Source organism: Orycteropus afer, unplaced genomic scaffold (assembly GCF_000298275.1).
Source record: "Orycteropus afer afer isolate SDZICR_OR568_19922 unplaced genomic scaffold, OryAfe1.0 scaffold00274, whole genome shotgun sequence".
Lineage (NCBI taxonomy): Eukaryota > Metazoa > Chordata > Mammalia > Tubulidentata > Orycteropodidae > Orycteropus > Orycteropus afer.
Window position 1 is genome coordinate 2,995,421 of NW_006921861.1, and position 24,498 is coordinate 3,019,918.

General features: G+C 38.4%; 1 protein-coding gene and 1 pseudogene across 1 annotated transcript in view; both read right to left on the bottom strand.

Moving 5' to 3' along the window:
• Positions 1-24,498, bottom strand: part of ARHGEF4 (Rho guanine nucleotide exchange factor 4) — a 302,751-nt gene that overhangs the window by 273,396 nt on the left and 4,857 nt on the right. The window lies entirely within an intron of this gene.
• On the bottom strand, positions 22,271-23,013 carry LOC103205235 (annotated as a pseudogene).

Genomic DNA, 24,498 nt, shown 5'->3' on the forward strand with positions numbered 1-24,498 from the left:
AAATTATGGATAACACTGAGAAGAATGGGAATTCCCAAACACTTGATTGTACTCATGAGGAACCTGTACCTTGACCAGGAGGCTGTCATTTGAACAGAACAAGGGGACACTACATGGCGTAAAATCAGGAAGGGAGTGCATCAGGGTTGTATCCTTTCCCCATACTTATTCAATCTATATGCTGAGCAAATAATCCCAGAAGCTGGACTATATGAAGTAAAACGTGGCATCAGGATTGGAGGAAGAATCATTAACAACCTGAGATACACAGATGATTCAACTTTGCTTGCTGAAAGTGAGGATGACTTGAGGCACTTACTGATGAAGGTTGAAGAATACAGTATACAGTATGGAGTATGTCTCAATATAAAGAAAACAAAAATCCTCACAACTGGACCAATGAGCAGCATCACAATAAATGGAGCGGAGATTGAGGTTGTCAAAGAATTCACGTTGCTTGGTTCTACAATCAATGCCAATGGAAGCAGCAGTCAGGTCATTAGACAATGTGTAGCATTGGGAAAGTCAACCGCAAAGGAACTGTTTCAAGTGCTGAGGAGCAAGGATGTCTCCTTGGGGACTAAGGCACACCTGACACAAGCCATGATATTTCCAATTGCCTCGTATGCATGACAGCTGGACAATGAATAAAGAAGACCAAAGAAGAGTTGATGCTTTTGAGTTGTGGTGCTGGCGAAGACTGCTGAAAGTATCATGGACTGCTAAAAGAACTAACAGATCTGTCCTGGAGGAAGTGCACCCGAAATGCTCTTTGGAAGTGAGAATGGCCGACTTCATCTCACCTATTTTGGTCATGTTGTCAGAAGGGACCATTCCCTGGAGAAGGATGTCACGTTTGGTAAGGTGGAGGGTTGATGAAAGAGGGGGAGGCCTGAGTTGGATTGACATGGTTGGTGGCTGCAATGATAGGCTCAAGTACAGCAGGGATCGTGGAGCTGGCACAGGATCGGGCAGTGTTTTGTTCTGCTGTGCATGGGGTTGCTATGAGTCGGAGACGACTCGATGGCACCTAACAACAACAACAACAACAATGACCAGTGGTTTATGAGAGTACTATTTTCTCCATATCCTCACCAGCATTTGTTATTTTCTGTCTTGTTGAAATTTGCTATTAGTGCTGAGGCAAGATGGTATCTCATTATTTTGATTTGTATCTCGCTAATAGCTAAAGATCATGAACATTTCATGCGTTTATTGGCCACTTGAATATTTTCTTTGGTGTCTATTCACATCTTCTAACCATTTTTTAGTTGGATTTCTTCTCTTTGTGTTGTTGAGGTGTTGGAGTTTCTATAAATTTTAGAGATAAGTCACTTGCCAGATATGTCATTGCCAAATATTTTTTTCCCTATCTCTAGATTTTCTTTTTACTCTTGGAGAAGTCTTTTAAAGAACACAAAAATTTAATTTTTAGAAAATCTCAATCATCCAGTTTATCTTATGCTGTTTGTGCATTCTGAATTATGCTTGATAGTCAATTTATGCCATAAATTAAGCAAACAAACTCACTGCCATCAAGTTGATTCAACTTATAGCGACCCTTCCTCGGGTGTCCAAGGTGGTATCTCTATGGAAGCAGATTGCCCAATCTTCCTTCCGAAGAGTGGATGGTGCATTTGAACCATCAGCCTTCTGGTTGGTAGTCAAATGCCTTAGGCACCAAACCATTTACTTTGCTCCCATTTTTCCCCTGAGGAACTTTATAGTTTTAGGTTTCACATTTAAATCTTTGATCCATCTGGAGTTAGTTTTTGGGTATGGTGTGAGGTATGGACCTTGTTTCATTTTTCTGCAAACAGATAACCAGTTTTGCCAGCACCATTTGCGAAAGACACTATCTCTTCCCCATTTAATGGATTTTGGCCCTTTGTCAACGATCAGCTAACCATAGATCAATGGATCTATTTCTGGGTTCTCAATTTTATTCCACTGTCATTTTACCAATTCCAGGCTGTTTTGACTACTGTGGTTGTATAGTAGGTTTTGAGATCCAGCAGTGTGAGACCTCCAACTTTGTTCTTCTTCATTAATAGTGCTTTGATTATCTGAGGTCTCTTTACTTGCCCTATAAAATTAGTGACTTTTTTTTTTTTTCCCCATATCCTTAATGAATGCTGATCGTGTCTGGATTGGGATTGTGTTGAATGTATAGATTGGTTTGGGTAGTACTGATATCTTCAAAATGTTCAGTCTACCTATCCACAAGCATGTTATGTTCTTCCATTTATGTAGATTTCTCATGGTTTCTTGAAATAGTGTTCTATAGTTCTCTTTGTACAGGTCTTCTGTGTCCCTGGTAGATTCATTCCCAAGTAACTTATTTTATTTTTTGATACATATTGTAAATGGTATTGATTTCCTTATTTCCTTTTCACAAACTTCTTTGCTGGTGTAGAGGAATCCAACTGCCTTTTGGATATTGATCTTGTATACTGCCACTATGCTAAATCTCTCAATTTAGTTCCAGCCATTTCCTTGCTGAGTCTCTTGGGTTTTCTATGTATATGATCATATAATCAGCAAATAGAGGTAGTTTTACTTCTTCCTTACCCATGTGGATGCCTTTGATTTCCCATTCTTGCCTTATTGCCCTGACTAGGACTTCCAATACAATGCTGAATAGAAGTGGAGATAGAGAGTATCCTTGTCTGGTTCCTGTCTGCAAGAATAATGGTTTCAGTCTCTCTCCATTAAGAATAATGTTAGCTGTTGGTTTTGCATATATTTGTATTATGTTGAGGAATTTTCCTTCCATTCCTATTTTTCTGAGAGTTTTGATCAGGAATGATTGTTGGATTTTATCAAATGCCTTTTCTGCATCAATTGATATGATCAAGTTGTTCCTTTCCTCAGTCCCTAAGGGATTTGACTGCAAACCAGAAGGCTGGTGGTTCAAACCCACCAGCCACTCCTCGGAAGGAAGGTTGGGCAATCTACTTCCGTTGTGATACTGTCTTGGAAACCCAAGGATGGGTCGCTATGAGTCAGATCCTACTTGATGGCAGTGAGTTTGGTTTTGTTTATGTTTGTTTGGTTTGGGTTATGTTGATTGCTTTTCTAATGTTGAACCATCCTTGCATGCATAGGATTTTGTTGAAGAGTTTTGCATCTGTATTCATGAGAGATATTGGTCTGTACTTCTCCTTTTCAGAGATGTCTTTGCCTGCTTTTGGTATCAAGGTTACACTTGTTTCATAAAGTTAATTGGGAGGATTCTATCCTTTCCTATGTTCTGAAATAGTTTGAATAAAATTGGTGTCAATTCTTCTCTGAACATTTGGTAGAATTTTCCAATGAAACCATCTGGGCCAGGACTTTTTATTTATTTATTTTTTTAAATGACCTGTTCAATTTCTTCTTTTGTTATGGGTCTGTTCATATTTTCCACTTCAGTCTGTGTTAGTTTAGATAAGTAGTATGTTTCTAGAAATGCACCCATTTCCTCACGTTTCAAATTTTGGGGCTCCAGTTCTTCATAGTATCCTGATATTTATTACCTCTTTATTTCAGTTGGTTCTGTTGTGACCTCATCCAATTTGTTTCCTATTCATGTGATTTGTATTCTCTCTTTTCCTTTGTTAAGTTTGCCAATGGTTTGTCAATTTTATTAATCTTTTCAAAGAACAAACTTCTAGTCTTGTTGATTTTCTCTACTGTCTTTCTATTTTCTGTATCATTTCTTTCTGCTCAAATCCTTATTAATTTATTTTCTTCTGGTTACTGCAGGTTTTGTTTTGTTTTGTTTTTTTGCTTGTCTTTTTCTAATCATTGGAGATATTGTGTTAAGGGATTGATTTTTGGCTCTTTCTTCTTTATTGATTTGTGCTTTAATTGTTATAACTTGCCCTCTGATCCCTGCTTTTGCTGTGTCTCAAAGATTGTATGTGGTGTTTTCATTCTTGTTTGATTCAAGGAATTTTTTAATTTCATTTTTTATTTCTAGCATAGTGCCTAAAAGCACTTGACTGCTAACCAGAAGACTTGCGGTTCAAACCCACCAGCCACTCCTCGGAAGGAAGATGGGGCAATCTACTTCCTCAGTGATACTGCCTTGGAAACCCAAGGAGAGGTCGCTATGAGTCAGGTCCAACTCAACAGCACATAACAACAGCAACATTACCCAGTTGTTTTTAATGAGGGTGTTACTCAGTTTCCATGTGTTTGCTTCTTCTATTAATCTTCCTATTGTTGATTCCTAATTTTATACCATTGTGATCTTAGAAGATGCTTTGCAGTATCTCAAGTTTTTAAATTTATTGAGGCTTGCTTCGTGGCCTAACATATGGTCTGTTTTGGAGAATGTTCCACGTGCACTGGAAAAGAGTGTAAATTGTGCTATTGTTGGATGAAGTGCTCCAGAGATGTCTATGAGGTCAAGTTGGTTGACTGTATTGTTTAGTTCTTTTGCGTCTTTGTTGAGTTTCTTTCCAGTTGTTCCGTATTTCACTGAAAGTGGTGTATTAAAGTCTCCTTCTGTTACTCTTGATTCATCTATTTGTCTTTTCATTTTTATTAATGTCTGATTTATGTATTTTGGTGCTCTTTCATTGGGTGCATAGATATTTATTATGGTTATGTCCTCTTCTTCAATAGATTCTTCAATCATTAAATAATGTCCTTCCTTGTCTCTGATAGCAGTTTTTGTCTTAAAGTCAATTTTATCAAAAACCAGCATAGTGCCTAATGCACTTGACTGCTGCTAACCAGAAGGCTGGTGGTTCAAACCCACCAGCCACTCCTCAGAAGCAAAGGTGGGCAATCTACTTCTGTGGTGATACTGCCTTGGAAACCCAAGGGGAGGGGTCGCTATGAGTCAGGTCCAACTCGATGTCACACAATAACAACAATATTGCCACTCCTGCTCTTTTTTGAGTGCCTTTTGCTTGATATATCTTTTCCCAACTTTTAATTTTTAGTCTATTTTTGTCTTTGTTTCTAAGGTGTATCTCTTGTTGACAGCATATGGAAGGGCTATGTTTTTTTTATCCTGTCTCCAACTCTCCATTTTTCAGAGCTGCTTTTAATCCATTTACATTCAGTGTAATTATCAACAAATAAGATTTTGTTGCTATCACTTTGTTATTTATTATTTTTTGTGTGTGGTGTTGCTGATTTCTTTGTTCCATAGATTTTTTTGTCCTGAGCTCACTCTGTTTATGAATCATGTTATCATTTCCTTCATTGCTATTATTTTAGTATTTGCTAAATATTTGTGCTTGTCCTCTTTTTTTAAAATTTTGACATGAAGGTTTTTATTTTTCTTTGAGGTTACTCTATGATTTATAATTCTCTTCCCAAGTTTAGAACAGTCTGTTCTATATCACAATTGTCTTGATTTCCTCACCATATAGAAGTTCTGTAATTTCACTGTTTTCTCCTTTTTTTGGTTTGTAGTTGCCGTCATTTGCCAATTGATGTCTCTGGTTCCCTGTTTACAACCTTGCAAGCTTGTTTTATTTCAGATACTTCCATAACTGGGTTGGTTTCTGGGTTATGCCATCATGTGTATTAATGGTTGGTTGTTGTTTGCTGTTGTTGGTTCTCTGTCCAAAGGAATCCCTTTAGCATATTTTGTAAGGCTGATCTGGGTTTAGCAAATTCCCTTAATTTCTGCTCATCTGGAAATGTCCTAATTTCATCATAATATTTGAGGGACAATTTTGCTGTGTACATAATTGTTGGGTGGAAATTTTTTTTTTCTTTCAGGATTTTATAAGTATCTTCACATTGCCTTCTCCTCTGTATGGTTTCTTCTCTTTCTTCTTTATTGATTTGTGCATTAATTGCTATAACTTGCCCTCTGATCATTGCTTTTGCTATGTCCCAAAAATTTCGGTATGTGGTGCTTCTGTTCTTGTTTGATTCAAGGAATATTTTTATTTCATTTTTTATTTCTTCTATTAGCCTGTTGTTTTTAATGATGGTGTTTTTCAGTTTCCATGTTTGCTTTTTCCATTGATCTTCCTATTGTAGAGGTTAGTCTTACTGTTTGCCCTTTAGAGGTAACTTTTGGTTTTTCTCATGCTGCTTTCAGGGTTCTTTCTTTGTCTTTGGTTTTTGTGAATTTAATGATTTTATGTCTTGATAATCTCCTTTTGTGGTCTGTTTTGGTTATCTAGTACAGCTCTGACAGGAAATATACCACAAATAGGATGGCTTGAACAAACATGGAGTTGACTGCCAGTCTCATCATGGGGAGTAACTACCATCAGCTGCCCAGCCACTCAACCAGGCCCAGCCAACTTGACACACAAACTTAACCACCACAATTCCACCTCTTGTCAACTTGGCACCTGTACAGATCTTCAATGGGTGGTATGTACATATATCCTTCACTGGGTGATGCCAGTCCCCTATTTCCTGAGTGGTGACCTCACCCCCTTGGCCTGGCAGGCCCCATCACTCTCCCTTTTGGTTATGGCAGCCCTGCCCCCTCACTCTTGGGCAGTGGCTGTGATTCCATCTCACTAGCTTACATGATCAAGCAGCTCTACACTCCAGGACCAAGTTGGTGAAGGTCTGGCTCTTTGAAAAATAGAGAGCTGTGGTGGTTCCACCCCTAAAGGACATCTGCTTCCCATTTCCTTGGTCTCTCTGCTTCTGCCAATTAATGCCTAAGGGTAACCCACTCTGCCAGGAATCTTCCTGCCCAAAGAACACTCAGCTCTCTTGCTCCATGAGCTGGCCAACCTGCTACTCCATCTCATGCCAGTCTCTTCTACCAATTAATGCCCTAAGGCAACCCACTCCACAAGGAAGCTGCCTACCCAATGGCACCCAGCTTTCTCCTCCATGGGCTGGTAAGCCTGTTGCTGTTTAATGTTGGTCTCTGGGCTCTGATACTATCATCTCTCATGCTGGTCTCTCTGCCTGTATCTCTCTGCCAGTCTCTTGGCTCTGCTGCTGCCATCTCTCATGTCACATGCTGGGATCTCTCTGCCAAGATCTTGGGTCAAGGATGCACTCTACTCCCATTTCCACATTTTAGGTATCTATCAGAGCAGCACCCACTCTCTTGGTACCATATTCTGTTTTTGTTACCTAGTACTGCTCTGACAGGAAATATACTACTAATAGGATGGCTTGAACAAACAGGAGTTTATTCTCTTACAGTTCGAAGGCTTTGAGTTCAAAGTGCCAGGGTCAAGGGGCTGGATAAAAGTTCCTCAACCTTGGGCTTCAGCTCTGCCTCCTGCTCCCAGCCCACTGGAGCTAGAGGCTTTTCTACACTCAGACAGCTGCTGGTTGCTGAGGCTGACAAGCCCAAGGTTAACAAGTAAAAAGGCACAGTCCTGATGTTACCAAACCACATGGCAGGCCATTAATTCATATCCATTGAAAGTCCCAAGGTCAGCAGAGCATGGCAGGCTGCTGAACAATGACATGACTACATGCAGCATTCAAGTGTGCCATAAGCTAGAGACCATTCCCTAAAGCTTCTACTTATATATAGGAAGCAGACCACATCTCTAACTCAGCTACTCAGCTGCTTGTGGTAGATCCCACCATGGAGTTGATTGCCAGTCTCATCATGTAGAATAACTACCACCAGCTCCCCAGCTACTCAGCCAGGCCCAGCCAAGGTGACACATAAACTTAACCACCACAGGGCCCATCCTGTTTAGGGTTCATTGAACTTCTTGAATGCATATATTTTCATCTTTCATCATATCAGGGAAAATCTCTTCCAACAAATCTTCAATAATTTTCTCTGTTGTTTTATTTGTCTCTTCCTTCTCTGGTATTTTGATTACACATAGATTATTCCTCTTGATAGTATCCCACATAAATCTTAGGCTTTCTTTATTTTGTTTTGATCCTTTTTTTGTGATTGATTGCTTACTAAAGTAATAGTTAAGTTTTTGTCTTCAGTCTCACTAATTCTGTCTTCCACTGATTTAATTATACTCTTTTGGCCATCTAATGTGTTATATATTTGTGAAATTTTAGTGTTAATCTTCTGGATTTCTATCTGTAGGTTTTGTATCATTTCTAATTTTTCATTTACTTTGTCATTTTGTTCTTGCATTGTTTTCCCAAATTGTTCTAGGGTTTTGTCTGTGCTTTCCTTAATTTTATCATTTTTTGCCTTGATCTGTCTCTCAATCCATTGAAGGTACCTAAATATAATTCTTTTGAATTCCTTATCAGGTAGTTCCAATGTTGCTTCTTCCTCAGGGATGTTTTCTGGGTCTGTATCCTGGTCCCTTCTTTCTATTACTTTATCTTATTTCTTTGTGTGGACTGTGATGGTCTGTTGTCTCTGAGACATTGTGACATTTTATTTATATTTAATTAGTGACTGTATGTATGTGTGATTTGCCTAAGATTTTTTTTCTTTGTTTTGTTTTGATATATCTGGGTAAGCAGGGTACTGTGCTTGTCTATTCACTATTGTTGTTATTTGCCATTGAGTCGGCCCTGACTCATAGCGACCCCTCCTTGGGTTTCTGAGGCAGTATCACTACAGAAGTAGGAATGCCCAACCTTCCTTCTGAGGAGTGGCTGGTGGGTTTGAACTGCCAGCCTTCTGGTTAGCAGTCAAGTGCCTTAGGTACTATGCTACCAGAGCTCCTAGTCTATTCACTAGTTGGCAGCATTTATGCATTCACCACCTGTCTCCTGATGGGTGTGATAGAGATTGAGACTGGACGCACAGATCTCTGTTAGCTGTTTACTAAGAGCAGTTAAGGGTAAGTCAGACTCATACTGGCTGTTGTCTATTATTGGTTAGTTGATGCAGAAGCAAGTAGTGGCCCTCACTCAGTAGGTAGGGTGGCTGGAGGTGCGGGTACGGTTGGATCATATGGGCATGGTTGCTGTCTCCCACTCAGTTAGACAAAAACAACAATGAAAAAAAAAAAGTAAAAACAAGAGGACAAAAAACACACAACACATAAAAACACAAGAACATTCAATCCCCCAAAAAAGAAAGGCAATAAATGAGAAGAAATATTTAAAGAAATATTTTTAAAAGAAAATGAAATATAAGTAGAAAGAGAGAAGAAAAACCCCACAATATCTGGGGTTGTTGGTATGTTGTTATGTGCCATCAAGTCAGACCCAACTCATAACGACCCCTCCTTGGGTTTCTGAGGTGGTATCACTACGGAAGTAGATTGCCCAACCTTCCTTCCTAGGAGTGGCTGGTGGGTTTGAACTGCCAGCTATATCTGGGGAGGGGGGAATAAGAGAAAAGAGCTAGAATAAAAGCATAATGAAGAGATATAATGGGAAAAATGCAAAAAGAAAAAGGATGAAGAGAGAAAAAAGTTGGAAACCAGGAAAAGGGAAGAAGAAAAAGAAACTAGAATCTGGAAAGGAAAAAGAAAGAATAAAAAATAATAAAAAGGAAGGAAAAAGAATAATTGAAAAACAAAATAAAAAAAATCCTGGGGGGCAGGCAGGGCACCCAGGCTCAATCAGAGCACAAACTGGGATGGAATTCCTGCTGGTCCAGAAGGTGGGTAGAGGTGAGGGATGGCTGCATCTTCATTTACCCAGATGGTGTGGGCTCTAAGAATAAAAGGAGAATGTCACAACTTTCCAGTCATCAGCCTTCAGTGTGTTTGCCCATGCTGTGCTGTCCTCAGCAAGCAGAGTCTATTCTTAGGTCACTGGGATTTGAATGCTACTGCTTTAAATATCCAAAATGGTCACACTGATTGCAAACATTCAAAATGGCTGAGCCCTCCAGAGAGCAGAAAGTCCACAGCTCAGTTTGTCTCCTTCTTTGTTGTTTTCCTTCTTAGTGGTCAGCCACTAGTGCAGTTGTCCATGCGTCCCTTCATGAGCAAGGCCAATTTTTAGTTACTGCTCAGGTCCTAATACCACTTGTAAATATTCATATTGTCCGTGCCCTCAGGATAGCTGACAGTCTGCACCTCTGTTTGTCTCCTTATTCGCTGTTTTTATTCAGGTTCTTCTACTGGTTGGTATTTAATACACTTCTGTGTCCTTCCTTTCAAAGCTCAGGACTCTAGGATTATCCTCTGCATCTGTGTCAATTGGTTTCTTTTTCTTTGTTGAAGAGTGTCTGTGTAGCTTGTCTGTCTATTCCACCATCTTACTGGAAGTTCCTCTTTTATTTTCTTGTAGTAGTGTTTTGGGTTTTTATTTATTTATTTATTTTTGTATAGGCCCTTTGTGTCTTTGGTTAGATTTATTCCTAAGTATTTTATCTTTTGGTTGGTTATTAAGATGATATTGTTTTCCTGATTTCCTCTTCAGAGTTGTGTTAGTGCAGAGGAATCCTACTGATTTTTCTATGTTGATCTTGTACCTTGCCATTTTTCTGAATCCTTCAATTAGTTCCAGTAGCTTTCTTATTGAGTCTGTAGGATTTTCTATGTATAGGATAATGCTATTTGATCACACAGATAGTTTTACGTCCTCTTTGCCAATTTGGATGTCTTTTATTTCCTTTAGTGCCTTATCTCTCTGGCTAGGACTTCCAATAAAATGCTGAATAAGAGTGGTGATAAAGGGCATCCTTGTCTGGTTTCCATTAACAAAGGGAATTATTTCATTCTCTCTCCAAGAGAATAATATTGACATTTGTTTTGTAGACATGCTCTTAATTATGTTTAGGAATTTTCTTTCCATTCTTACTTTGCTGAGCATTTTTATCAAAACTGGATGTTGTATTTTATCAAATGCCTTTTCTGTACTGAATGATATGATCATGTGGTACATATCCTTTGTTCTATTTATGTGATGGATTTTATTGATTGTTTTGTAGTGTTGAACTATCTCTGCATACCTGGTATGAATCCCACTTGATCATGATATATTCTTCTTTTGACATGTTGTTGGAGTCTCTTGGCTAGTATTTTGTTGGGAATTTTTGCATTGATGTTCATGAGTGATACTGGGCTGTAATTTTCTTTTTTAGTGATATCTTTCCCTGGTTTTTGGTATCAGGGTTATGCTTTCTTCATAGAATGAGCTTGGTAGTATTCCATCCTTTCCTATGTTCTGGAACAGTTTGAGTAGTACTGGCTTCAGCTCCTCTCTGAATATTTGGCAGAATTTGCCAGTGAAGCTTTAATAGCAAAGTTCAAAAAAAAAAAAAAAAAAAAACCAGAAGAAATGCTGGTAAGGGTGTAGAGAGACTGGAACCCTCTTATACTGCAGGTAGGACTATAAAATAGTAACAGACACTGTAGAAAGAGGAATAGTGCTTCACTAAGAAGTTGGAAATAGTCATACCACATGATTCAGCAATTCCACTATTATGTGTATATCCTAGAGAAATAAGAGCTTTGACAGAAACATACATATTCACACTCATGTTCATCATACTCACAATAGCAAAAGGATGAAAACAACCTAAATTCCCATCTATGGAAGAATGGATCAACAAAATATGGTACATGTACCCAACCTTAAAGAATAATGATGATGAATTTGTGAAACACCTCAACACATGGATAAACCTAAAGGACATCATGCTGAGTGAAATTAGTCAATCACAAAGGGACAATTACTGTATGAAGATCACTACTGTAAAAAGTTAAGAAAAGGTTTACACATAGAAAGAATCATCTTTGAGTGTTACAAAGTGTGGGAAGGGAAGGGAGAGTAAATTACTAATGAAAGAGTAGATACATATTAATGTGGGTGAAGGGAAAAGCAATACCCAATAAATGGGAGTTCAGCACAAAATGATCAAGGCAGTGCAAGAAACAGGGAGGAGTACAAGAGTTAAAGGCAACAAAGGTGAATACTACTACATACAAAATTCTGCAATAACAGTAATAACAATAATCTAGAGTGGATAGACAGACACTCAAGTGGAACATAAGTGAGAAGGTGAATGGGATTATACACACAAATATACACATATATAGGTTTGACAGAGGATATCACTACCTATGTATTTATATATGCTGCATATATATATCCAGAACTGTAGTACAACATACAAGAGGCAAAGTTATGAAAACTTCTTCATCATAATCAAACACTTTAAGGAAAGAGTCTCTGAGAATGGAGCCTCAGGACTATAGTCTCAGGAAAACTAAGGTCAATTGGCATAACATAGTCCACAAAGACAATGTTCTACATCCTAGTTTGGTTAGTAGCAACTGATGCCTTAAAAGCTTGTGAGTGACCATCTAGAGTGCAACTACTGGTCTATCTGCTTCCAGAGCAAAGAAGAGTGAAGAAAATAAATGACACAAGAAAACAATGAGTCCAAAAGACTAACAGATCATGTGAACCCCAGTATCCACATCCTTGAGGCCAGAACTAGATGGTGCTGGCTACAACTGCTGACCATTCTGAAAGGGATCACAATAGGAGGTCATAGATAGAGTGGGAGAAAAATGCAGAGCAAAGCTTAAAATTATAACAATAATAAAAAAAAATCAAGTTTTTGGTCTAATAAAGAGTGATGAAACCTCTGAGATTATAGCCCTTAGACACCCTTCAATCTGGGAACTGACCTTAGTCCCTATGGCTCAACTGTCAGACACATGGAGGACAGGTCTTTAAGGTGAACAATGATATCAGCAGGATATGCACTCATTAGAACAATCAATCATATGAGATCAAGAGGGTAAAATTTTTCCAGGGATACAGCTAGGAAGTCAGGAGGGGATGAGAAGAAAGGACAAGAGGAAGTGGTGGACATGTAGAAGAAGTAGGAAGAGTAATGTTGCATTGTGGGGATTGCAGTGAATGTCACAAACAGAATGTTCAGATCACTGAAAGGAAAACCAATTTGCTTTGTAAAGTTTAACCCAAATCACAAAGAAAAAATGAATCTGGAAGGAAATATGCTAAAATGTTAAAAATGGATGCAACTGGGAAGAGGAATTATGAGTAATTTTTTCCCTATTCTTTTGTATTTACTCATTGTTCTCAAATTTTTTATCCTAGGCATGCTAAATACTAAAAATATAGTGTGTGACTCCTAAATATTTTATAAACCATTATTTTGATATAGTATATTTTCCTAACATAGTTAAGAAGTTCTAATATATTATTTAAAAATTTTAATATAGAAGAAAACCTTATTCCAAGGAGTCAAAATCCCATTCAGACTCAACAGTACATCTTGGTTCTTTTTGCTGGACTCCCCAAACTGGCTTGGACCCATTTAGTTTTGAGTGGACAGTCTCACAGATAGCAATTATACTTTCAGAACCACCTCCCAACTCTCAGCCCTGAGAGCTGACTTCTTCAGTCTTCACAGTCCAACATGTGAATCTCTTCCATTTCAACCACTTTAGCACCATATCTTAGCTATGCTTTCTAGATATCTGTGTCCAAATTACTTCACTTGGATAAGCAGCACCATTTTGATGATTCCCTGCAGGAGATGATTCTTGTATGTGGCTCACAAATGCTTTCAGACTGTAGTGGCTGCAGATGACTAGACATGTTGAGACAATAAAGATCTTTTCAAAGGATGTAAAATTTAGAGATGAGAGAAACTTGGTCTCTTTATGGTGAAAGACTGGCCACATTTGACCTTGAACACCAGACTCTTCCAGGTAACTTGGGAAAGAAAGTCACTGCTTTCCACAGCAGACTAAGAAGGAAGCTGATGCAGAGAGAAAATCTGTGATAAGATCTACACATAATACACACACAAATAATGCCTGATTCCCTGGCCTTCCATTGGCTGAACTGTATTTCTTATTTCTTGTATCAAACTAAGCTAGTATCTCTTATTTCCAGTTACTTGCCACCAAAGAGTCTACGAGAGCCCATCTTTTCTTTCTTTGGTGTATCTTACACATATCAGGTTTTAATACTTTTGGATTCACTGGATGATGTTTATTTTCTCAAATTTTCAAGTAACTGTTTCCACATCTACCTTCATGTTTCCTCTTCTTCTCATTTGCTGACAGTATTATTGGATGATTTTGGTGAGCATGCTTCAAAAATTCCTTTATAACTTTTCACCTTTCATTAAACTAAGAGCCCAGGAAAGACTAGAGCAGCACATGACACAAACAAGGCACAAGCAGGAAACTAAAGTACTAAAGTTCAGCATTTCCCAAACTGTATTCCTCAGAAAAATAGTTCTACAAGACACACAGAATTCTGCAGCCAAATGAATTCTGAGAAAGATACAATGAAGATAAGAATATTATAGGCTCTAAGAAGTTTAACCTGCATTCTCTAAACTTATTTGACCCATGAATCCTTGTTTCCACTTAATATCCCTCAAGATTAGTGTCCTGTACCCCACATTCTCATCTCCATAGTCCTGGGTCCACTTTCACATTTACCACCTTGAACAGCTTCTCCATGCATCAATTTCCTAACTTGATCAATGGAGACCAAATAAGAACCTCAGATTAGAGGCTGTTTGACAGAATGAAGCAAATATGGAAATCAGGTAGACCTGACATCAAATCTAAGCTACTCAAGCCATCACCTGTATGAAGTGACTATCATGGGTAAGTTACTTAAAGTATGAGAGCTTCCAACTTTTCTCAACTATAATACTGTTCTGAGGATTAAACAGAACATCCTTTAATTAAAATTCTATTTCTCCTTTCTCTCCCTCATCTTCATACTCTCAGCACAGTAGTCTTTCAACTACTGACTTCAGAAGGCACTATGGTTGGAAGAGATAAGCCTAAATGCCAGGTCTGGAAGCCCATATCAGCTAGGTACACACTTCCCCACTACTCTCAGTTCAGGATAGCTAACATCTTTTACACTTATGAAAAGGGGACCTGATACTGTTTATTGATTCCCAAGTTGTCAACATGTGCACAACTCAACTCAGCATCTCCTTCCCCTAATTGTATTTATCCTAGGTTATTGATCTCAGTGAGGACATTTACATATCCCCAGGCATCCAGACCTGTGAGTCATAGACTCCCCTCTCTTTCTCTGTGAGACACCACTTAGAACCCCTTTCAGTGAAGAGTTGTTGCCCCAATGTTGGGATGCTGATGGCAGACAACCTTCAGTAACAGTTCCTTCAGGCACTGCTTCAGCTTCAGATAGCTACCTTCCCCAAGATCTTGCCCCTTCCTAGAATGTCCTGAATCTAACGGAAGATTGATGTGAAAGGATAAAGGTCTAGTAATTGCATCTTAAAGTGAGACAACAGTGAAGACCCATTTTAGCTCCTAATTATATCTGAAGTCAGCCAAAGCTGTCACTGTATCTCATCATAGCTTGACTTCTTGCTCCTCTTTTTCATATATTTGATCCCAAAGGCACTATCAACATCCTGTATTCTGATTTCCGTCTGAGTCTGTTTCCCACAAGAACTCAAGCCATGACACTAATCTACTACCCATTTGATTTGGTGTCAGTGAGAATTAAAACCTGACTGCAGAGATCCTTCTCTCAACTCTTGGTGACCTTGAAGTTGGATCTTTTCCCCAGGATCTGAAAAGTCTCTATGCACCTAAGCCTGAGGACTTGATAGAAATATTGAAGGACTGATAAATGCAACAGACCATATATGAGCCCAATTTCTTCCTGTCAAGCTGACTTCAGGTCATTTACACTGTTATACAAGAAAGGTTCTGGCTAACATCATCAAAATCATGGGCATTCTAGCTCAAGAACTTTAAGAAATTCAACAAGTGGTGCTGCTGCATAACCAAAAGATTTTCCTCCACCAAATTCTTGGAATTCACTGTCTGACTACCTAGTCAGGGTTCAACTTTTAGCTCCTGTAATGAAAGACTTCATATTAATTTTTCCTTTTTTTCACTGTAGACATCCCTCCTTTAAGATGTCTGATGTCTTAAACTCTAAAACAACTGACCTTTGCCACCATCTCTCAGCAGATGGTTCAATGGGTTCAGGAGACTTTTTCTTAGACCCTGTTTATGATCATCTCTGGGTTGTTCAACAATAAATGACATTTGTCTTGAATAAAAGGGGGAACTGACAATGTTAAACTTTATCAGAGCCCTGTGTTCCCAGAAAGCAGTGAGAGTTGAGAATTGCCCTCACCTTTCTGTACTCCTAGAAACCACCATGCCTTTGCAGATTCTAAGATAAGATCAATCTTCACCCTTTCTCAAGGACTCCCTTATTTTATAAAGTCCCAAGTTCTCTCTCTTTTCTTGGAGACATTCCTCATAAATGAACATTATCTCTACTAAAATAACCCAATTAAAGTCATCTCAATTGTCAGGTACTGTAGGGTTAACAATTAAGTTCCCCCAAATAATTTGGTCTCTGTTCTTGGTTCCTAAGAGATAACCACTAAAACCTTGGAATGTCCCCAGTGATTGACTGTTTTTTACTACTAGGGTTCTAGATCACAGCTACCTTACAAGTTATGCTAATGATGTGACTCAGGTAGGGGCTGGCTGGCCAGAAACAAACAACCTCAGAAGACGAAGGCTGATTCAATCAATCATGAAGCCTCAATAAAGACTCCAGACATGGAAGCTCCATGAGTTTCCTGGTTGATGAAAGGCATTGGTTGGTAGTGCAACATTTGTGACAGAAGCTTCACTTTGGGAACCCTCCTGTACCCTTCCCTATGCCTCTATTTGTATCATTTTTGCTGTAATAAAACTGCAATTTTAAGTATAGTGGTTTCATTGAGTTCTGTAAGTTGTTTGAGCAAATATTTTGAACTGAAGGGAGTAGTGGGATCCAGTGGGTCAGAAGTAAAGGGTGCCTTGGGGAAACCTGACCTTATAGCTGGTATTCCAAAAAAGTAGAGGGAACCCCTGAATTTGTAGTCAGCAGGTCAGAAGTGAACAGGGCCCTGAGGAACCCCAATCTTATGACTGACATCTGAAATCTTCAGTAGACTTGGCAGTATCGAGGATGGTATGCTTTAAATTAAGGTATGATTTAGCCCTGATGATTAGGGTCAGAAGAAGATATACTAATTTACTCAGTGTCAGAATTGAGTGGAATAGATTTGATGATCTAATTGACTGATTTCCACACAGGCCTATTTTGTTTTACATACTTTCCGACTCATTCTATGAAGCCAGCATTACCCAGCATGTGGTTTCTGATAGCAAACAAACAAAGATACCACAATTCTACAGAGTTCTTACAAACATATATGTAAAAATCCTCACTATAAAGTACCAGCAAATCAAAGTCAGCAATATATGAATGTGAGACTTGTCCCATAAATGCAAGACTAGTTCAATATTCAAAAATCAATTAATGTAATCCATCATATTAACAGATCATCTCAATAGATACAGAAGAAGCATTTGACAAAAATGCAAATCTTCTCAGTAAGCTAGGAATGGAAGAGAACTGCCTTCATTCTTAACCTAATAAACGACATTTATATATATTTTAAAAAAACCCAAAACCTTCAGCTAACATCATACATAATGAGAAAAGACTGAACACTTTCTCTCCAAGGTCAAGTACAAGCTAGGTATGCCTCTTTCAGAACTTCCATTCGACATCATAGTGAAAGTTTTAGTCAGTACAATAAAAAGAAAAAAGAAATAAGTGTCTTAGGTTGGGTTCTCTGGAGAAGCAAAACCATCAAAGTGTGTGTGTATATATATACATATATATATATAGAGAGAGAGAGAGAGAGAGAGAGAGAGTGAGAGTGGTATAGTGCCTAAGGCATCTGACTGCTAACCAGAAGGCTGGCAGTTCAAACCCACCAGCCATTCCTCAGAAGGAAAATTGGGCAATCTACTTTCGTAGAGATATCGCCTTGGAAACCCAAGGAGGGGTCTCTAGGAGTCGAATTGACTCTACGGCAGTGAGCTTGTTTGTTTTTTTGTTTTATATATAGAGAAATTTATCTCAGGGAAATGGCTCACACAGTTGTAGAGGCCTACAAGTCCCAAGTACATGGGTCAAACATCAAGCTGGAGGCTTTTCGTCATAACTTATGCAGCTACTGAGACTGACAAACTCAAGATTGGCAGGCAGTATAGCAGGCTGCTGACTTCAATAGATGATGAATCCAAGATTGGTAGGTAAAATGGCAGATTGTTGGCTCACAGTAATTGCTGGCTGTGAAGGCAGCAATTCCAAGATCGGCTGCCAATTCAGCAGGCCACTGGTTCAGACCAAAAACCAGATCCAACAGAAAGTCCAAGAATTTTCCCAGGATATCCATATATATATTGGAAGTAGGCAACACCCCTGAGGAAACTTTCTTTCAACTGAATGGCTACTCACAGCATATCCCACCATTGAAGTGACCACCTTACATCAGATCTCATCATGGGAATGCCTACACCACAGCTGCTTAAACTACTCAGAATCATAGCCTGGGCAAGTTGACACACAACCTTAATTATCACAAAAAGGTGAACTGATTGGAAAAGAAGAAATAAATTGTCGCTATTCCCAGACAATCTGATTGTCTACATTTCATGAAAATTTCACAAAAAAATTCTACTAAGTGAGCTTGAAAGCTTAGCAAATTTGCAGGATTAAAGGTCAATGTTCAAAATCAACTGTATTTTTTTATGTGTTATAAATGCACAATTGAAATACAAAACATGTTCATTTTCAACAGTACCACAAAACAAAGTAAGCATAAATCTAAAAGAATATGTGCAGAAGCTGTAGTTGATTAACTATAAGCTAGTGATACTAGAAAATGAAATTTTCATATTTTATTTTATTGTTGAGAATATACACAGTGGGGCATTCAATAATCCAACAATTTCTACATGTACAGTTTAGTTACATTGATTACATTTTTTGAGTTGTGCAACCATTCTTACCCTCCTTTTCTAAGTTGTTCTTCCCACATGAGGATAAATTCACTGGTCCTTAAGCTTCCTACCGAGTCTTTCAAGTTGCTGTTGTGAATTTGATCCCATAGAGATAAATCTTATAAAAGCACAAGCAAAATTATTGTTTGGATTTAGGAATGCTTTAGGGGATAGTTTTGGTTTAAGGCTTAAAGTTCTCTCAGGGTAATAGTTTCAGGGATTCATCCAGCCTTCATGGATCCAAAAAGTCTGGATTCCACAAGAACTTGAATTTCTGTATTTCCCTCCTTTTGATAAATATTATAGAGAATTTTTGATAAAGATGTTGTCATTTGCTTTCTTCACTCCTGCTTTCATTGATATTAACTTTTGACACAAGTAGAATGAAATCCTTGACAACTTAATTTTTTTTCTCTCCATTTATCATATTGTTTATTCATCCAATTGTGAGACTTTTCATTTTGTTCACATTCAGGTGTAATTTATACTGAAGGGTGCTGTCTTTGACTTCATCAGTAAGTGCTTCAAGCAAGGTTGTAACATCTGAATATCGCAGGTTGTGAATGAGTCTTCTCCAATCCTGATGCCACATTTTCCTCATATAGCCAAGCTCCTTGGATTATTTGTTCAGCATACAGACTGAATAACTAAAATGAAAAGATACAACCATACAGCACACCTTTTCCAATTTAAACCACATACGATCTCCTTGTTTTGTTTGAATAAAATTCCATTCTTCATAATAAAAAGCAAAACCAAACTCACTGCTGTCGAGTGAAATGAAATTCATAGCAACCCCTCCTTGGGTTTCCAAGGTGGTATCACTATGGAAGTAGATTGCCTATCCTTTCTTCCAAGATTCTTCATAATATTATCCATAAATTGTTATGAGCCATACAGTCAAATGCTTTCATGTAGTCAATAATCCATAGGCAAACAGCTTTCTGGTATTCTCTGCTTTCTGTCAAGAACCGTCTGACATCAGCAGTGGTATCCCTCATTCTACATCCTTTTCTGAATTCTGCTTGAACTTTGGCAGTTTCCTGTCAATACATGGTTTCAGTCATTTTTTAATTATCTTCAGCAAAATTCTGCCAGCAAAGATATTCAGTAATAGAGATACTGTGGTACAAGCAAAAGATAAAGACATATATCAGTGAAACAGATCAGAGGGTACAGGAATAGAGTTACATAGATACAGATAACAGATCGACAAAGAAGCAAAGGGTAATTCAACGGAAAAAGGATCAATCATTTCAACAAATGATGCTGCAACTGGAAATGCAGATGCAAAAACATGAACCTTGATCTATACCTTAAACTTTATGAAAAATTAGCTCAAAAATAAATTTAATTGTAAAATGAAAAACTATAAACAAATTCTTCAGAAAATTATAGGAAAAACTCTTTGTGACCTGTGGCTAGATGAACTCCTCTTAGTACGAGTCATAAAAGAAAAAAAAAAAAATGGTAAACTGGATTTCATCTAAGTTACAACCCTCTGCTCTGCAAAAGACACTAAGAGAACGAAAAGATAAGCCATAGACTGGGAAAAATAGTTGCAAATCATATATCTGACAAAGTGCTTTTACTCAGAAAATATAAAGAACTCTCAAAACCCAACAATAAGAAAAACAACCCAATAAAAAATGGGCAAAATACTTGGACACTTCACCAAAGAAGATACACATATGGCAACTAAACATGAGATGTTCAACATCAGTAGTTATTGTTGCTGTTAGTTGCTGTCAAGTCAGTCTGCGATTCATGGCAACCCCATCTATTATAGAGTAGAACTGCTCCATAGAATTTTCTCAGCTGTAATCTTTATGGAAGCAGTTTACCATGCTTTTCTTCCATGGAGCCACTGGGTAACCGCTAACTGCTTTTGCCACACAGCCTCATTCAATCATTAAGGAAATACAAGTGAAAACAAAATGAGATACTATTAATATAATAGAATAGCTTTATAAAAAATGTCAATACTATGTGCAGATGAGGATACAGAGCAATTACAACTGTCATACTTTGCCGATGGCAATGCAAAATGGTATAGTTACTCTGGAAGTGTTTGGCAGTTTCTTATAAAGTTAAGTACACGTTTACCATAAAACCAAAACCAAAAAAAAAAAAAAAAGACTCACTGCTGTCAAGTTGGATCTGACTCATAGCGACCCCTCTTTGGGTTTCTGAGGCAGTATCACTATGGAAGTAGATTGCCCTATCTTCCTTCTGAGGAGTGGCTGGTGGGTTTGAACCACCAGCCGTCTGGTTAGCAATCAAATGCCTTAGGTATTATGCCTCCATCATATGACCCAACAATCTACTCTTACATGTTTACCCCAGATAAATGAAAATTTATGTCCACACAGACTTGTGCAGAAATGTTCACAGCAGCTTTGTCTTAGTCCACAACTAAAAACAACCCAAATGTTCTTCAACTACTCAACTGTAAACTGTCGTATATTGGGGGTACTCACTGGCACTGAGTCAATTCTGACTCATAGTGACCCCCATTGTGCTTCCAAGGTGATAAATCTTTACAGAAGCAGATTGTCCCATCTTCCTTCTGTGGAGTGGCTGGTGGATTTGAACTGTTGACTTTCTGATTAGCAGTCAAATGCCTTAGACACTGCATCACCAGAGATCCTTATACTAGGAATACTATTCAGCAATTAAAAGGAAAAACAAAAACTTACTAATATATGCAGTAACATGGATAAATCTTAAATGAATTATGCTAAGTGAAAAGAAGTCAAACACAAAAGGCAACACATGATATGATTCCATTTATATGACATTCTGGAGATGGGGAAGGTGCAACATTAATATTTTGGGGTGACGACACTGTTCTGTATCATGATTGTGGTGGTGGTTACATGACCATAGGCATTTGTCAAAACTCTTAGAATTATATATCATAAATACTGATGTTTACTCTGTATAACTTTAAGAATGAATATAAAAAGAGATGAAAAAAAAAGTAAGCAAGAAATTTGGCCATATCAATCTCCTGTTTAAAACTTTCCCATGGGTCCCTAGCATTGTTAGTCCTTACTTCATGACATGGAGCTACGACCTGCTTTTCCTGATTCTGCCCTCCTTACTTGCTATTCTACTCATTCCATGTTCCTGTTGTTCTTATTATATGCCTTCAAATTGCTTCGAACTCATAGTGACCTCATGTAAAATATGATGAAAAGCTACCTGGTCCTGTGCCATCCTTACAATCATTGCTATGTTTGAGCTCATTTTTTGCAGCCACTGTGTCAATGCATCTCATGAGGGTCTCCTTCATTTTTGTTTTGTTTTGTTTATACACAAATGCCTTTATTGTGTTTTAAAACATATATAACCTAATATGCAATGTGAATGGGTAGGGTGATCAAGTTCAGTAGTGGAAGGGTTACAAAAGACATATAAGAAATGTTCAGTCAGGAAACATGACAGGAGTAACATGTCTTCTTAAAAAATAAGCATATTCCATAAAAAGGCAGGAGCTGTATGTTAAAGCTTAAGAGCTTGTCACAGAAGTGAGGTATGGCAGTGAACAAGAAGAATCTTTCAATCTTCTCTGTGTCAGATACTCACTGGAGTCTCATCCATTTTTTAGGGGGGGCTTTTGCGCTCACTGTCTGTTGGACATTCTTTGTGGTCTCTGTCTCCTCAGATTTTTCAGCTTTTGGTGTAGGTTCTTTCTCTGTCTTTGTCTGATCCACTGGGACAGGCTTTTCTCTAGATTTTTGCTGCACAAATTTAGGTGGAAATTTTTATCTAAGATCCACACGTTGTCTCTGGAAAATAGAGCTTAGTTCTTCTTTCCTTTTGGCCTTAGGTTTGACTTTATCTTGCTCTTCGTGATCATTGAAATGCCACCAATACCCTTTGGAGGGATGATATCGACAGTATGAAATAGCTTCATCAAAAGCTGACAGAATGCCATGTACTGCAGTAAGCACTCTGGAATTTATAACTGATCCCATATCTGGTACCTGATAAATCACTGCAGCAATGATATTATTCAGCTAGTGGGATAACTTGTGCTGCCACTGTTGCTTCCAAATAATAAAAAGAATGGGCTCTAGAGCATGTAAAAGTATGTATTCTACGCCAACCATCTGATTTAAGTGTTCTAATGTTAGTCTATGCATTTTGCCCACTACATTATTACATGTCTTGTCATAAAAGGCAGAAGGCACAAAAAGTAGGATCTAGGAGAGACAAGGCATGAGAAGTAATCCAGGACACTCCCACTGTTCAAAATGTGGATCCAGGTACTGTCAATCCAAGAGATTCCCACGGCAATCCCACGGATATCCATGGCCACCATAATTCCCAAAGTATTCACAGGTACTTCCTTTCCTCTCCTTCATTTTTGCTGACCCTCTACCAGGTTTGATATTCTTCTCCAATGATTGGTCCCTCCTGATGATATGTCCAAGTAAGCAAGACAAAGTCTCACGGCCCTTGCTTCTAAGGAACATTCTGGCTGTGTGTACTCTAAGACTGATTTGATCATTCTTTTGGCAGTTCATAGTACTTTCAGTATTCTTCACCAACATCACAATTTGAATGTGTCAGTTCTCTCCCAGTCTTCCTTTTTCATTGTCCAGCTTTCACATACATATGAGAGAATTGAAAATACCATGGCTTATGGTGGTCACATCTTAGTTATCAAATAGACATCTTTATTTTTAACACTTTAAAGAGGTCTTTAATGGTCCACACTCTTTGCAAATTTTGCTTATTTTAAGTACCTGACATAGTACCCAGCCCAGATTCTCACTACACAGAGTCTCCCTTCCTTTCATACATTCTTATGCATTTTTTTTATGTTAGCCCTCTCTGCTGAAAGCTTTCTACTTCTTACCACAGTTAACCTGAAGGCATTAACACTCAGGCAACATCTCATTCTGAAAGGTTTCCATAGACCCCTTCCTCCTTGCCTCCCCTAACCCTTATAATAGGTCGAGTCTGGTGCCCCTCTTCTGAACTTCCTCATTTGTGCAGTAAAGGATTAAGTAAACAAGCTTGGAGTGTTCAAACCTGAACATGCCAAAGAAAGGACTGGCTACTGACCAGCTCCTGGGAGATAATATATAAGTCCTTGGAATATCCTGCCTGATTAAGAGTGTCTTTGTATAACTAGGGCCTTGGCCTACAACATCTACTCTATACAAACAATGTGATTTATGGTGAGAGCCTTGAAGTACACTGTATTAATCTGAACATTGGAGGGACTGGAGCCTGAGTACCCAAGAAAAGTCACACAGGAGTTCCATGCCTGTGTTACTGACCACCAATAAAAACCCTGGAAACCAAGGATTGAGTGAGCTTCCCTGGTTGGCAACACTTCATACTCAGCCTTGCTGGGAAAATTAAGTGTGGTCTATGTGACTCTATTGGGAGAAGACTCATGCCTTGTCTCTCCTGGACCCTACTTTTTGTGCCTTCTGCCTTCACTGGTTTTAATCTCTATCCATTCACTGTAATAAACCATAACCATAACCATAACAGCTTTTCTGAGTTCTGTGAGTCCTTCTAGCAAATTGTTGACCCTGAGGGTAGTCTTGGGGACCCCCCAAAACATCATGCCACTGGGTTTACTTCTGTCAAATCACTTGTCATAATGAATTGTCACTGCCTGTCTTTTTCTGAGCTGTGATTTAAAGGAAAGATTTTGAATAGTCACCTATCATCTCTAGTGCCTAATATTGTGCCTGCAATATAGCAAATGTTCAATAAATGCCCGATTTTAAGGTGGCCTAACCTGCTGTAAAGGAGCAATGGTGGCATAGTGCCTAAGGCATTTGAC